This window comes from Lepus europaeus, chromosome 4 (assembly GCF_033115175.1).
Source record: "Lepus europaeus isolate LE1 chromosome 4, mLepTim1.pri, whole genome shotgun sequence".
Taxonomy (NCBI): domain Eukaryota; kingdom Metazoa; phylum Chordata; class Mammalia; order Lagomorpha; family Leporidae; genus Lepus; species Lepus europaeus.
The window spans coordinates 37,086,966-37,100,005 of NC_084830.1; the positions used below are offsets into that span (position 1 = coordinate 37,086,966).

At 38.7% G+C, this 13,040-nt stretch overlaps 1 pseudogene; it reads left to right on the forward strand.

Annotated features, from left to right (window-relative positions):
- Positions 1 to 9,474: 9,474 nt before the first annotated feature.
- Positions 9,475 to 9,860, forward strand: LOC133758310 (prefoldin subunit 4-like; annotated as a pseudogene).
- The last annotated feature ends 3,180 nt before the right edge of the window (positions 9,861 to 13,040 follow it).

Here is a 13,040-nt window from a genome sequence, read left to right on the forward strand (position 1 = left end):
AACATCTTTTGGTTCCATTTTTTCCCCATAAGCTTCTTGGAGTTTCCTATTAGTGTTTAGTGTCACTCACAAATTAGAGATGGTTCCTGGCCTCTTGGAGCCACAATTTATAATTTAGTGAAGATGGCAGGCATTTCAGCATAAATTTATGCTAAATAAATAATCATAAATTCTAATGAGGTATAATGGAGGACAAGAATGGCTACTTTGTGAGACATAATAGTAAGAGAGACTGAAATGGGATTTGAGAACGAGTTGGAGAAGGTCTCTCATGAGAAGTGGCTGGTAAACGGGAACCTACAAGTTGAGCAGAGTTAGCTAGTGAAGAGTTGGGGAAAGAATTCCTGGCACTGAGATCAGCCCTAGCAAAGTCTCCAAAGTTTGGAAGAACCCAGTACATGTATTCAAGACATTTGAAAAGACCACTTAGGGGCCAGTGCTGTGGCCCAGCATTTTAACGCCCTGGCCTGAAGTGCAGGCATCCCATATGGGCACCGGTTCTAGTCCTGGCTGCTCCTCTTCTGACCCAGCTCTCTGCTATGGTCTGGGATAGCAGTAGAAGATGGCTCAAGTCCTTGGGCCCCTGCACCCACGTGGGAGACTTGGAAGAAGCTCCTGGCCCCTGGCTTCGGATCGGCACAGCTCTGGTCATTGCAGCCGTCTGGGGAGTGAACCATCGGATGGAAGACCTCTCTATCTGTACCTCTCTCTGTAACTCTTCCAAGTAAATAAAATAAATCTTTAAAAAAATAAAAAGACCATTTAGCTAAAATCAAAAGAGAAAGGGAAAGTGGCATGGAATGATATTGAGGAGGAACAATGGGATCACAGGTAGGGGTCTGGATTTCATTTCTGTAAAAGAAATAGCTGGGGCCTGCATTGTGGGGCAGTGGGATCCTGTACTGGAGCACCAGCTTGAGTCCTTGCTACTCCACTTCCAATCCAGCTTCCTGTAAATGTACTAGGGAAGGCATCAGAAGATGATCCAGATGCATGGCCACCTGCCACCCACATGAGACACCAGAATAGACTTCCTGGCTTCAGCCTGTCTTAGGTCTGGGTGTTCTAGGCTTTTGGGGAGTGAACCAGAGGATGGAACATCTCTCCCCCTCTCTCTGTCATTCTGCCTTTCAAGTAAATCTGAACAAAAATATGATACTTTGAGAGCATATTTCTTGAATTCCAAATTTTAATACTGTCATTATCAACAGTGTGTATTTATTCAGCACATACCATCACGGGTATAGACAGAGGGTAGATTAGAAACTGAAGAATCTGGGGCTGGCACTGTGGCTCACTTGGTTAATCCTCTGCCTGCAGCACTGGCATCCCATGTGGGCACCGGTTCTGGTCCCGGTTACTCTTCTTCCAGTCCAGCTCTCTGCCGTGGCCCAGGAAGGCAGTGGAAGATGGCCCAAGTGCTTGGGCCCTGCACCCGCATGGGAGACCAGGAGGAAGCACCTAGCTCCTGGTTTCTGATCGGCGCAGCGCCGACCGTAGCAGCCATTTGGGGAGTGAACCAACGGAAGGAAGACCTTTCTCTCTGTCCTTCTCTCACTGTCTAACTCTATCTGTCAAAAAAAAAAAAAAAAGAAACTGAAAAATCAAGTGCAAATTGTTCATGAACAGAGCAGGCAGATTAACATGCTGCAGGAATCTAGCCAGAGCATTATTAACAGGAACTGAAACAGTCTGAAGTACCCTTCTAGGATGCTTAGATTTAAGTTTAGATGTAAGCAGACGACCTTTCAACATAAGGCACTAGGATTGTCCCCAGTAAGCGCAATGCTATTTTTCTGTAAGATATTAAATTATTGGTGTCAAATGCTTTCCATGGAGAAAAAGTCTCCTTCCTTCACTGCTCATCCAGAGAAATCCACATTTGGGGAAATTCACCCAGAGCTGATTATTGAACTCAGCTGAAATTCTACACTTTAATTAGAAGTAGCAGAAAATGTTCAAAGATATACTTTGGATATGATTTTAGAATAAATAAAAGTGGACAATTCCAAAAGGTGAAGGAGGGGAGCGATGTTAAGACCTCATTGACTGTCGGTGTTGTTTTTATGGTCACAGATCTTTCAGAAGGTTCGATTGGCTTCAGTTATATATAGCTGCTGTTAAATTCAATAGAAATTTTCTCTTAACCTCCTACATGGTAAACTCATAAGTTTATATTACCTCCAAATTTTAATTTTTAACTAATTTGCTAATTTGTGCCATATAAACAGTATGATTTCATTTTCATTTATCCAATATTAATACAGTCTCTATGGCTTTGCCTTTTTCAGAGTGCCATATAGTTGGGATCATACAGTATACAGCCTTTTCACATTTTGACAATATCCATTCAAGATCTCTCCATGGTATGATTGCTCATTTCCTTCTTACTAAGTAATATTCCATTATATGGAAGTACCAACTCGTGCTCATCTATTAAAGGACATCTTGGTTGCTTCCAAGTTTTGGAACTGCTACAAATATTTATATGTAAGATGTTTAGTGGAGGTAGTTTTTTTTCTTTGCATTATGTCTGTTTTATTAACTCATATATGGAGCACAGCAACAATTGTGTACCTCTTTTCTAATACAACTTTCATGCATTTCATAGAATGCTTATAACCATACTTCTCTCCCACCCTTCCTCATTTCCCTCCCTTTCTTCCCTTTTCTTTTACTTTTTGTAATAATGTAGTATCACTTTACTTTATAATCATAGGCTTAATGCATGACTAGACATAATGTTCAGTAAATAAAAATACAAAGATCACTGTTTCATTTTGGTATAGACAGGGCTAAAAACAATAATCAAATTATAAGATGTCAATTTCATTATTATACTTTTTTGCAGGCTTTTTTAAAAGATTTATTTATTTATTTGAAAGTCAGAGTTACACAGAGAGAAGGAGACACACACACACACACACACAGAGAGAGAGAGAGAGAGAGAGAGAGAGAGAGAGGTCTTCCATCTGCTGGTTCACTCCCCAGTTGATCACAACCGCTAGAGCTACACAGATCCAAAGCCAGGAGCCAGGAGCCAGGAGATTCTTCCAGGTCTCTCATGTGGGTGCAGGGGCCAAAGACTTGGGGTATCTTTCCCAGGCAATAAAAGGGAGTTGGAAAGGAAGTGGAGCAGCTGAGACTCAAAGTGGCACCCATATGGGAATGCCAGCAATGCAGGTGGCGGCTTTACCCGCTACACCACAGCACAGGCCCCTACTCTGTTGTATTCTATATTAACTATCATATGTAAGAGAAAGTATATGACATTTGTCTTTTTGGTACTGGCTTATCTCACTAAGCATAATGGTTTCTAGGTAGCATCATTTTGTTGCAAAACACTGGATTTCATTCTTTTTATGGCTGAGTAGTAGTTCATTGTCTATATTTAACACCTTTTCTTAACCAGGCATCAGTTGATTAACATCCGAATTGATCACATATCTTAGCTGTTGTGAAGTGAGCAAATAACTGTTTAATATGCTGACATCATTTCCTTTGGGTAAGTTCCCAGGAGTGGGATGATTGGTCATATGGTAGATCTATTTTCCAATTTCTGCAGAATGTCCATACTGTCTTCCATAATGGTTGTACTAGTTTACATTCCCACCAACAGTGTATCAGGATCCCTTTTTCTCTAGTAAATACAAAGTAAAGCAACTGCTTTATTATATGCTACGATTATGTTTAATTTTGTAAGAAACTGCCAGATTGCCTTCTATAGTGGCCATCTGAAAGCTCATCAGAGATGAATGAGAGTTCCTATTATTCAAGCCTCTCACCAGTATTTGGTATTGTCACAATTTTGGATTTTAGCCTAGTAATAGTATTAGTGCTAAATACTACTAGTGTGTAGTAGAATTTCACTGTTGAAGTTCTCAATACACTGAAATCCATGACGACATATGATGTTGATCATCTTGTCATCTTTACCATCTGTGTATTCTCTTTTTTGAGGTGTCTTTTCTCATCTTTTGCCTATTTTTAGTTTTCTTTTTTTTTAAAGAATTCTTTGTTTCATTTCATTTTAATTAAATTTATGTGTTTGGGGTTAGTCCTGACCTCCCCAACACACAGACAAACACACACACACACACACACACACAGAGAGAGAGAGAGAGAGAGAGAGAGAGAGAGAGAGAAACAGGTAACAGGTAAGCTCAGTAAAGACATAAATATTTTATGGGTTTGCTACCATTTCAATTATTAGTAGTAAATCAGCTTCTGTATTCTCACTAGCCGGTGTACCAAAAATATGCAAATTTTACTGTATTTCTAGTTTTAGCTCAGCTCTATTTCAGTTTCCTGTAAGAGAACGTTTAGATTTAACAGTAAGGGAGGGAGTTGTTATTACCAGGATAACTTGGATTAGTCTACTTTAAGATCAGAAGGTATCATCTACAAATTTTAAAGCTATATCATATTAAAGTCAAATTATGAGAAGCAATACTGAAGATCAATATGGGATGCAGATGCACCAAGAAGTTCTTTACTGCTGTGCATGTCCCTGCCCTAAGATTTAGGTTATTCCTTTGAGTTTTTTCACCGTTCTGTTAATTGGTAATACTTAGTCTCTGCAGCCAAAGGCTGGGTGTTACACCTACATCCTGATCCTTCAGCTATGGCTCCTGAAGCTAGCTGTTCTCACCTCTTCTCTTTTTAGAACAAAGGTTATTATGCACTCCTAGTGTTGCTAGTATTAGGGCAATCACCATGTATTTTTCGTTAAAATTATCTTTTCTTATACCTCATGAATGGTTTATTAAACTTATTTAATTGCCACTTTTGTGAGTGCCACATGTTTGTTTCCTGTGGAGAATGACAGATGGAATTTGTCTCAAAAAGACAGCTAGTAACACTGTACAGAATTGTGAAAAGTGAATATTAAATATGAAGAATCTCAACAATAGAGACAAGGGCTGTAAACAAGAATCAATCCTCAAAATGTCAATTTGCTCATACACATTACATTTTTTGTACTCCATGAGTTACCACAGATTACTCTTTGTTGAATTCCTTACTTAGTAGAGGGTTAATCTTATGATTGTAAGATAAACTGAAAGTATTTCATTGTAAAAAGTTAAAGAGAGAATAAGAAAAAAAGGAGGGATGGTAGGAGTGTGGGTGGGAGGGAGGACAGGGTAGGATGTACCAGTATGCTCCTAAATCTGTATATATGAAATGCATGAAATTTGTTCACCTTATGTAAATAAAAAAAGGAAAAATACCTTTGTAGTAAAATAACAAAATAAAGTAATATGAAGGCTCTTCTGGGACTAGTGACCAGGCATTTCTCTCCTTGGAGGAGAAGATGTAAGCATGAGACTATGCCAACAGAGCTTATTAAATACCCCCTCTGACAATAAAAGACAAAATTTATCATGCCCAAATTGGGTGTAACCTTCAACATTCCCCTCACTGGGGAGCATTGAACAGAACTCCCTGGCTACTCATCAGTGTGTTCACTGAAAGAACAGACACTTCACTAAGCCACAGAGGCATGGTTCAAAGTTAAAAGAGATCACAATGAAAAAAAAATCTCTACAAATGGCTAAAAATAAATGCTGCAATTCAAGAAATAAGAATAAGGGATACAACACAATGCCCACAAAAAAACACAAGCATACTTCAATACTATAGTGTGAAGGAGAGATTGAAGAAATGCCAGAAACAGAATTCAAAAGAATTTATTATAGGATTACTTAGAAGTAATCAGAAGCAAATCCATGAATTAAAGTAACCCATACATGACATGAATGAAAAATTTTCCCATGAAATTGAGATTATAAAGAAAAATCAAAATGAAATATTAGAAATGAAGAACAGATCAAACAAAAAATGCAGTGGAAAGCCCTAACAACAGAGTCGGTGAGGCATAAGAAAGAATATCCAAATTAGAAGACAAACTCTGAAAATTTTAAGTCAGACCAAAAAAAAAAAAAAAAGAAGAAGAAGAAGAAGAAATCAGAAAACAACAAAAAAACCCAGTATTGAAGATTTATAGGATACTATCAAAAGGCCCAACATAGGGGTCTTAGGAGTGCCTGATGGCATGGAAAGAAATAATTAATTAGAAGGCCTTTTTAGTGAAATAATTACAGAAAAATTCCCTAATTTGGAGATTGAAAGGAACATCCAAGTATAGGAAACACATAGAACTCCTAATAGGCATGACCAGAAATGATCTTCACCATGACAAATTGTAGTCAAACTCTCCACATATAGAAACATAAAGAAAAATGTTCACTAAAGACATGCCAGATTACTGTCAGAGGATGTCCATTTAGATTCATAGCTGACTTATCAGAAACCCTACTAGCTAAGAGAAACTGGTGAGACATATTCTAAGTCTTAAGTGAAAACAACAGTCAATCCAGAATATTGTACTTTGCAAAGCTCTCATTTATGAATGAAGGTGAAATAAAGACCTTCCAAAACAAATAGAAATTGAAAGAATTTGTCACCGCTCATTCAGCCTGACCAAAGATGCTTAAGGATGTGCTATACACAGAAATACAGAAACATGGTCATCACTCTGAAAGAAGGTGAGGGCAGAAAATCTCTTAATAAAAGTACAAAGAAAATCCAAAGTAAAAAATAGGAATATTTATGGAAAAATGGCAGGTCCATATCATTACTTATCAATATTAACCTTGAATGTAAATGGCCTCAACTCTCCAGTTAAAAGATACATACTGGCTGAATGTATTAAAAAACAAAATCCATGTATTTGCTGCCTACATAAAACATATTTCATCAACAAAGATACATACAAACTGAAAGTGAAAGGATGGAAAGATATTCCATGTTAACAGAAACTAAAAATGAGCTGGTATACCCATTCTAATATCAGACAACATAGACTTTTACATAAAAACTGTTAAAAGAGATGAAAAAGGGTACTGTGTAATGATTCAGGTATCAATTCAACAGGAAGGTGTGACTATTATAAACGTATATGCACCTAATTACAGGATACCTGGCTATTTAAAATAAATGTTAATGGATCTAAAGAGAAACATAGACTCCAATACAATAGTAATGGGGGGACTTCAGTACCACATTTTAGCAATAGACAGATCAACCAGACAGAAACTCAGCAAGAAACAACAGTTAACTGACACTATATACCAAATGGACCTAATAGAAATCTACAGAACTTTTTTTTAAGAGATTTTATTTATTTATTTGAGAAGTAGAGATAGTGAGAGGGAGATATAGAAAAGTTTTCCATCCACTGGTTCACTCCCCGAATGGCTGCAATGGCTGATGTTGAGCCAATCCAAAGCCAGGAGCCAGGAGCTTCTTCCAGGTCTCCCATGTGGGTGCAGGGGCCAAAGGACTTGGGCCATCTTCTATTGCTTTACCAGGCCATAGCATCGAGCTGGATCCAAAGAGGAGCAACCAGGACACAAACCAGCACCCACATGGGATTAACCTACTATACCACAGTGCCAGACCATGCAAACTTTTTATTCTTTAGTTACAGAATACGCATTCTTCTCACTAGTGCATGGAATTTGCCCTGGATAGACCATATTGTATGTCATAAAACAAATCTAAGCAAATTCAAACAAATTGAAATCATACCATGCATCTTCTTTGACTATATGCCCACATGGCTGCAATGGCCTGGGCTGGGTCACAGTAAAGTGAAGAGCCAGGGGCTTCATCCAGATTTCCCATGGAGGTGCAGGGGCCCAAGCACTTGGGCTATCTTCTATTACTTTTCCCAGGCCATTAACAGGAAGCTGGATTGAAAGCAGAGCAGCCAGGCTTGAACTGACACCCATATGGGATGCTGGCATTTTAGGTGGTGACTTTATCTGCTACACGAAAATGCCAGGCCCTGGTCAATTGATTTAGTAACAGACAGTTGGAATGGGAGCAGGAGCAGGAATTGTTGCAGGAGGCTTGCCCCATAGAATCTTCCTCTGTGTATCCCCCACGGCCTTTCCTCTTTATTGCTAAATGAAGCAGCAACCATCAAAGCAATCTTGAAACTCTTGAAGGTAGCAGGTCAGTCATATTATCCGACCGGATGCTTCCAAAATCTCACTTATGGGGACAATAAGTTATAGTATGGTAAACATGACTATTTTTCTTTCAGTTTTAATTACAGATTAAATTCTAAATAATAGTCATAGTGACTTGATCTTTTTGTACTCTTTTTACTAGTTGACATAAAATTTTCCCAATTCATATATATCATTTTTTAGATTTATTTATTTATTTGAAAGTTGGAGTTACACAGAGAGAGGAGAGGCAGAGAGAGAGAGAGAGAGAGAGAGGTCTTCCATCCAATGGTTTACTCTCCAGGTGGCCGCAATGGTCGGAGCTGCGCCGATCCTAAGTCAGGAGCCAGGAGCTTCTTCTGGGTCTCCCACAGGGGAGCAGGGGCCTAAGGTCTTGAGCTATCTTCACTGCTTTCCCAGGCCACAGCAGAGAGCTGGATTGGAAGAGGAGCAGCTGGGACTAGAACCGGCACCCATATGGGATGCCTGCGCTTCAGGCCAGGGCGTAACCCACTGCGCCACAGCGCCGGCCCCAACATATATATCATTTTGATATGTGAGTAGTATTTTTTAATTGATACAATTTTCTTAACCATTCTCTCTTTTGTGGGTAGTCAGATGGTCTTTAGTTTTTGTAATTCAGTGTTACAATAAATATCTTCTGTGTGCTTTTCCCTTTAACTAAATCTTAAGCAGAAAGCATTAAGTGAAATTATTTAAGAAACATTGTTATGATACTCAGCATGTTTTTCGCTTATATTATTAAAAAATTGTTCCAATGACAACACAGGACAGAGTTCACTCCCCCTCTCCAATATTTTGACTTAAATTTTCAAAATGAATGCAATCCATTGATGTTACAGTAATAAACATGAAAATGAGGTCACCCCTGTATAGTCATAAGGACAATAACTCAGCTCAGTGTTTGCATGTTAAAGGACTCAATAAGTACTTGCTGATTGAATACATAAATGAGTATACTGTACCATTTATATTAGTTTTGATATTATGTCAACACATCAAATGCTCAGACGTATTTTAAAAAATTATTCATCACAGGAATGGGTGGATCATCATACTAGTATACATGCAAGCCAGCAGAGCTGGACTTCCAGCAATTACTTTGGAGGTCATTTATATCATGCAAGACAATCCAGTGAAGGAGAAAGAGAAAAGGGTGTCTGAGATAAAAATCTTTAAACCGTCAAGCTTCAAGATAGGCAGTTCCATGCTCCAAATGCAAAGACTGGAGTGGTGGGGTCGTTTGTTGTGGACGGGTTCTCACGGCCCCACTTGAAGGTTCTGCCCCTTGCTATTTCCTACTCTCCCTGGCATTGTAGATTTATGAGAGGGCACATGAGCTACATTAGACAAGAGAGTCCTTTTCTAGGGAATTAGAGCATAACATGAGATGAGATCAGCTTCTCCACTGGAAATTGTAGCTTTAAGTCCCAAGATGGTGGCCCCCGGGAAGAAGGCAGCTGCAGAAGATGTCAATGTTGCTTTCGAAAATCAACAACAGATAAACAAATTTGCACAGACTACAAGTAGAATCATAAAGCTAATAGGAGAAATGAAGTAGAAAAGAAACAACTCCAAAATTTATAAAATGCTTCTGATGACATCATGCTTACAGATGATGACTGCTTAACGATATCTTATCAAATTGTTGACGTTTTCATAAGCCACTCACGAGAAATGCTAGAAGAGGCAAGGAAAAATTTGCAAGACAAAATCGAAGAATCCAGAGAGGAATCAGTTCAACAGGAGGTAGCAGATTTGAAAGCTCAGTTACATGCAAAATTTGGGAGCAACAGAAACCTTGAAGCTTGAGAAAGTTAAACATTTTCTAAAACTTTTTATAATTGACTTAATAAACTTGAATATAATTTAAAATGATAAAACGAGTAAATCACCTAAGTTGTGGACGTGCAAATATTCCCAAGGGAAATATTATATGAGAGGGTCTTTTTAGGTTGGGAAGAATTTGGTTCTGGTGAGGGTCCAAATAAATTCCCAAATTACTCTTATAGAGAAACAAATAAAAAGTTAAGGATGTCAAAAATGTCAATCAGATAAGATTTACAACCCAGTCCCTTTATTTTCTATTCAAATAAAAATACATAATACTTTGATATTTTACCCTCACAGGTTTCTCAGGATTCTGTTTGTGAACTCATTCTCCTTAAATAATTTTAAAATTTTAATCAGAATTCCATTAAAATGGACTCTCACCAAGCACCTGTTTCAGGAGGGGAGAGGTAGACAAATAATGGGTCTTGGATATCCTCCCATCACAGCGTCTTCCTCTTGAGAAAAGCTCTCTTTTTGCTCAACGTGATTGACAATGATGTTGGCTCTAGTGGACTGTGTTTGTTTTTTGCCAATGAGGTGAGTCTATCAGGCCTTTGTCCACGAGATTTGTCCTTGATACTCTTCTTTCTGCTTGTTCCTTGGTTGTCATGTTTGTCATGGTTCACTTTAGTCAATGAAATGCAAGCATAGGTGATGTATGCCATGCCTGAGTAGAAAATGTATGAACCATTGTGAGGTTCAGAAATGGTACCGTTCTGCCCTGTGACCAGCATGCTGCCAATATGGGATTCTCTTACTGTGGAACATGCCACAGGGAAGACCAAAGAGCAGAGATACAGCTGATCTTTAGGCAACAAATGATGTGAATAAAAAAAATACACTTTATTACTGTAAGAACACTGACATAACATAGTGGAGTCTGACCATGCAATAGCCAGTGACTATTTTTCCCTTTGCAATTGGGGCACTGATAGTCTTCTTTCATTCTTTAGTACAGGAAGACAAAATAGGTACATGCAAAAAATTATCAGAATATTGTTCAAGACTGAAAAGATACCTTACTCTTTTGTTCTATACCTGTGCCAAGAATTACATAAACTATTTCCCAGGGAAAAGCTGGGATAAGGCATGCTGTGCCAAGTCCTCTTAATGACAGTTTATTAATTCCATATGTTCAAAGAGAAGGAGGAGTGAATTCAGGTGACAAATAGCTCAGACCTCTCACAGTTCATTTAGGCAGAAATGGCCCAAAGATCACTGCATGTTCCACATATCATATTTTTTCTATTGGTTGTGAACAGATGGGAGCTGTATTATTTAAGGAATCCTGGTATCTGGCCATTATCCAAAGCAAATGAAAGAAGGGTGGCATTTGACTGGCTCAGAAGACAACTAAAAATAGGCATCCAGGCCAATCAAAGCAAGGCTGCAAGTTGCTAGGCAAGTGCACTTAGCCTTGTTTAGGGTCCTCTGATCACATGTCTCAAATGGCTACTAATTTGGCTAATATATTTAACTTGTTAGTGTTCTCATTTAACATTCACCTTATGGCTTCCCCATTTTATGTTAACTTGCGATACAAATTAAGATGATTTACAAAGTAAAGTAGGTCCAGTTTTTCCGCAGTCCATTGTGTCCAACTGTGATATTTTTGGCTCTCAGAACTTTCTTCCAAATGTTTTTACTTCATTCTGAGAAGCATCATTTTTATTTAGTTATAAAAGTCACATTATTAATTAGGGCCACTGTAACCTTAAAGGTATGAGCCTGTGAGAGCTACTTATATGACATTGGACGCTTTAATTAAGTTGCCACTCACTCATGTGTTGAGCAAGTATTTTGGCCTGGCCCAGCCCTGGATGCTACAGGCGTTTAGAGAATGAATCAGTGTAAGAAAGCGCTCTCTCTATGGCCAGCGCCACGGCTCACTAGGCTAATCCTCCGCCTGCGGTGCCGGTGCCAGCGCCGGCATCCCATATTGGCGCGGGGTTCTGTCCTGGTTGCTCCTCTTCCAGTCCGGCTCTCTGCTGCGGCCCGGGAAGGCAGTGGAGGATGGCCCAAGTGCTTGGGTCCTGCACCTGCATGGGAGACCAGGAGAAGCACCTGGCTCCTGGCTTTGGACTGGCGCAGGGTGCCGGCTGTAGTGGCCATTTGGGGGGTGAACCAACAGAAGGAAGACCTTTCTGTCTCTCTCTCTCACTAACTCTGCCTGTCCAAAAAAAAAAAAAAAAAAAAAGCGCTCTTTCTTATGCATTCTCTCTTTGTCTCTCTCTCTCTCTCTCTCTCTCTCTCTCTCTCTCTCTCTGTGTGTGTGTGTGTGTCTGCCTTTCAAATAAGATAAAAGTAACAATTATAAGAAAAGAATCACAGCTTTCCCCACAGACAGTAGCATATATAAGCTTAATGTTTTCAAGGAGGACGGTTACTGTTTAGAAGAACAAAGCTGAACCTAGTCTCCTGAGGCACACAAATGGCTCTTGCACCACTCTCAGCAGGTCTCACTTCTTCATACATATTCGAAATGCAATTGATAAAATTACACCTTCAAGTGAAATAAACAAACTACAAAAATGCAAGACACTATTGAAGAGACTGACAAATGTAAGATCAAGCCAAAGAAGCCAAGAACAAAAGAATATGTGGTGCATTTACAAACTTCAAAACCAGGTAAAAATAATCTATTTTTTAAAAGAAAATGTCAGCTTGTCTTTGTACAGGAATAAGAGGCTAGAAATTGGGAAGGATCACTGGGGAAACCTTCAGGGATAGCAGTTTTATTTTATTTCTTAACTGAAGTTGTGGTTTCCCTAATATGTTCCATTCATGATAATTCATCAAAATGTATACATACAACTTGTGCACTGTTGTGTGTATATGTTACTCTTTTTTAAAAAAGGAAAAAAAAATCATACTCTACAACTAAAGGCACAACCTTGCTGAGATTGTCTTACTGTGTAGCTATTATTCATTCTTTATATGGGAACTAGTAAATTATATATTATGACTTATTTCAAAACATTGCTTTGTATTTAAGTTCATGAAATCAAATTTTATTCTTCTGCTGTTTTTTTCTGAGAAAATTAACAACTTACCAGACAGGGAGACACAGAGAAAGAGAGAGAAAGAGAGAATTTCCAAGTGCTAGTTCAATTGTCAAGTGCCTGCAATAACTGGGTTTGGGCTAGGTGGAAGCCAGGAGACAGAATC